Below are 4,231 nucleotides of genomic sequence, written 5' to 3'. Positions count from 1 at the left end.
TTCGTGCTCAGTCGATCATCACTTAACATTCTACTTCAATGTATTTGGTATGAGCCTAGGAAGTTACATCCTTAGCAAATGCTCTCCCCTCATATTCTGCATCATTACCAGTATTCAAAGCCCTGGCATTACCAAAGTCTCCTCCCAGTTAGCATAGCAGTCTACCACTGGGAATTAATAGATATATTTTTATTAATCATAATCTATACACACACATCAAATGAGTAGTAGCCACAGTCCATTATTCTGAATGTTTTTGCTCCCCCTTTGAGTTAATAAGCCTTACCATTAAAACTATAGAATACTTATCAAATTAAATCAACAGTCATCATTCTTCCACCCAATCTTGTAACCTAAGTTTTGTGGGTTTTTTGGTTTCTTTGATGTTGGTGCCCTGTATCTTGTATATACATTTCTCTAGCTTTGGGAGGTGAAGGGAAAAAAACCAAATGCTTAACTAGGGATACAGTTTGACCCATTTTAACAATGAGATCAAGACACTATGTTCAAAAACGAACTTTACAATTTAGGCAGGGAGTGGGGAGGGGGATGGAAAGGAATAGTTGTGGAGGTGGAAGGGTAGGGATGGTAGGGGAAAAACAAAGGAGGAGGTAACAATGCTTGAGAGGAAATGAACTCATTACCTACCTTATGTAACTGTAACCCCTTTGTGCATTATTTTTACAATGAAAACATATTAAAAAAGATGAAAAGACCCAGAAATAAATTTACATACTTACAATCATCTGATATTCGGCAAAAGAGCGAAAGATGTAATGTGAAAAAACATAGCCTTGCTGGGTGCCTGTGGCTCATGCCTTTAATACTAGCTACTCAGAGGCTGAGATCTGAGGATGGTTGTTGAAAGCCAGCAGGGACAGGGAAGTCCATGAGACTCTTAGCTCCAATAAACCACAAGAAAATGGGAAGAGGAACTGTGGTTCAAGTACTAGCCTGGAGATGAAATGCTGAGGGGTAGCTCCAAGGCCCAGAGTTCAAGCCCCACGACCGACAAACACACACACACACACACACACACACACACACACACACACACACACACACACACACACACACACACCACCACCACCACCACACACACATACACATACATCATAGCCTCTTCAACTATTGGTGTTGGGAAAACTGGATATCCATAGACAGAAAACTAGAAGTGGATCTCTGCTTGCACTAACATCAATTCAAAATGGATTAAGTACATTAAAATCAGTCAAACTACTATAAGACAGAATAAGGGTGACATTAGAACTTATAGGTACTGAGGTGCGATATGGGCAGCTGCACGGCCCAGCACCGGTAGTTGCGCTCCAGATCCCGCAATCTCGCACCGCGTGCCTCCTCCCCATAACCACTTACTCCAGTTGGCCACTGCGATGGGCACCATCCATCTGGCACGCCCCACCCTCTGGGTAGCTCTGCTCACTGTCCTGGCCCTGTTCCTTGGGCCGCTGGTGATGTGGCCCCGTCGTGTGCTGAGAGTCCTGCAATACGAACTCGCTGGCCCAGTGCACACCTCCGCCTGCCGCGCCCGCGTGTGCTGAGCTGGTGTGCGAGCCAAGCTGTGGCTGCTTCCTGACATGCACACTGCGCGAGGGCCAGCCATGCCGTGTCTACACCAAACCCTGCAACTAGGGGCACAGCTGCCAGCTGCCAATGGCTGAGCCACGCCTGCTTCAGGCACTGCTGTATGGCCGCGGGTTCTGCGCCAACTCCAGCGTTCCTGGCCACCTGAACGCCTACCTGCTGCCTGTGCCCTCTGCCTCAGGAAATGCTAGTGAGTCGGAGGAGGACCAAGGCAAGGGTAGCCTGCCCCGCCCAGCACACTAGGGTGCCTGATTCCAAGTTCCATTCCATTCACTCAAAGCTGGATATCATCAAGAAAGTTCCCGTGAAGAACTACCAGCGCTACAAAGTCGACTATGAGTCCCAGAGCACGGACACCCAGAACTTCTCCCCAGAGTCCAAACGGGAGACAGAATATGGTCCCTGCCTTAGAGACATGGAAGATATTCTGAATCACCTGAAGTTCTTCAATGTGCTGAGTCCCAGGGGTGTGCACATCCCCAACTGAGACAAGAAAGGACTTTATAAGAAGAAGCAGTGTCGCCCCTCCAAAGGCAGAAAGCTGGTGCGTGGAGAAGTATGGTCAGCCCCTCCCAGGCTTCAACAGCAAGGGCACGCATGACGTGTACTGCCTCGGCATGCAGAGGCAGTAAACCTCACTGCATCAGTTTAATTGGAGCTCCAATACACTTTACTTTGCACAAAAGACTGCCATGGACAGAAAAACACCTGGCTAGAGCCTCAACTTATATTTCTTTTTGTGAGGAACTGTTTTTTGTGTTTTTTTAAAAAGAAAATCCAAGGTTAGACAGAGATTTTTGAAATGTCTATTGTTCCTTTAAATGGTAAACTTGAGCATATTTGCACTTTTCAGTAGTCAGAAAAGAAAATATTTCTCTGTTGCTTTCTGTAAAATAACATACTCCTGCCGAAAGCAGCGGACTTGATCCCCTTCTAGAATCCTCTCCATATCTGCCCACTGGAACAGCTAACCTTCCACCTCCCTCACTTCAGTGGCTATTGTAGAAGACATCTCCTCTTTGCCCTTCACCCTGCTCAGGCCTCATGGAGAACAGGAAAGTCAGAAACTCCAGTCACCTGGCCATCTCTACCATACACGAGACCCCTGGCCATCCTGGTCCTATCTTTGATTCCAAGACCTGGACCCCTGGGCCACAAAGTTTCTTCATTATCTGCAAATGACTTGATCTGCTTGGAAAATACTGGAGAGATTGAGGTGGAATCTTAACTGACCAAGAAAGTTCTATAAAACTGACCAAAAAAGTTCTAGCACATTCTGGGAAACTTGTAAATGCAAATTTTTCTGACCTCCCTCCATCAGGCAGCTTTTCAAGGATGGAGCCCAGTGGAAGGCCCAGGGTTGCCTTGGCTGTGGTCCAGCAGGGCATGGGGGAGGCTGGGAGTGTACCCCACACCACACAGGCCTCACCAATAATGGAGTAATTGCTTTGGAGGCAACAAAAACAGAATATTTTCTAATTTAACTTCTAGTTTGGGGTTGAGGATAATAAGCTATTCAAAGGCAAAAGTTTATTTTCACCCCTCATCTTCATTCTTGACCTAACAAAACAATGGTGTTTAATGTTATCTAAACAGGAAAGATGAACAGCTTGTTGATAGAGCCTCATAGGGACACTGGGAACACATAGAGAATAACTTGTGTTTGTTGAACTTGGAGTCCAACTTATAATTTATAATTCACACATATATGCAGAGAGAGAGAGAGATGTTCTCAATGCTTAACATTATATACAGCATAGCCCAACTATAATAGGATCCATACTAGATAATCCTAGATAGTGTTATAGATACTAGAAGGTGTAACTATGGCTGTGACCAGCAGAGGACACTCAGTCCAGTTGGGGATTTTCTCTCCTCAAGGCCAAACCCATGGCAGTATTTGGTGTGGGGCAATTGTCGTGCCCTACACTGCTCTCCTTAAGAACAAAAAGAGGTCTCAAGACAGTCTGCCTACCTCTTACAAGCTTTCCTTTATTTTTTAAATTTTTTGGGGGGGAAAGTATTTTTGAAAAGTTTTGTCTTGCGATGTATTTATAAAAGTAAATAAAGATTTTACCATTAAAATAATAATTAAAAAAAAGAACTTATAGGTACTGGCAGGAACTTCCTGAATAGAATCCCAGGGGCACAACAGATAGGAGAGAGACACAACAAATGGGCCTCCATCAAAGGAAAAACCTTACACAGGCTAGGTATATAGCCACTAAACTAAAAAGACAGGGAACAAATTGGGAAAAGATATTTACCTGCAATACATCAGACAAAGGGCTAATTTGCAATGTATACATGGATCTCAGAAAACTACCCCTCCCAAATCTAATAAACCAATCACCAAATGGGCAGAGGAGCTAAGGAGAGACTTCTCAGAAGAAGAAGGAAGAACGGCAAAGAAACATATCAGGAAAGGTTCATCATCCCTGGCCATAAAGAAAGTATATATCAAAGTAATCCTGAGATACCATCTTATCCAAATATATTGAATTCAGACAACAAATGTTGGTGGGGAAGTGGAGATACTAGAAAATGACAAGGACTTTTGTACAACCATGTTCCTTGCTGCTCAATTCACAGTGACAAGAAATGTACACAACCCAGATGCCCCACA

At 44.4% G+C, this 4,231-nt stretch overlaps 1 pseudogene; it reads left to right on the top strand.

Moving 5' to 3' along the window:
- The first annotated feature begins 1,476 nt into the window (after positions 1-1,476).
- On the top strand, positions 1,477-2,237 carry LOC138841289 (insulin-like growth factor-binding protein 3 pseudogene; annotated as a pseudogene).
- The last annotated feature ends 1,994 nt before the right edge of the window (positions 2,238-4,231 follow it).

Source organism: Dipodomys merriami, unplaced genomic scaffold (genome assembly GCF_024711535.1).
Source record: "Dipodomys merriami isolate MVZ:Mamm:240054 unplaced genomic scaffold, mDipMer1.0.p SCAF_312, whole genome shotgun sequence".
NCBI lineage: Eukaryota > Metazoa > Chordata > Mammalia > Rodentia > Heteromyidae > Dipodomys > Dipodomys merriami.
The sequence above is the reverse complement of the archived record's forward strand: the minus strand, read 5'-3'. Positions and strand labels throughout refer to the sequence as shown.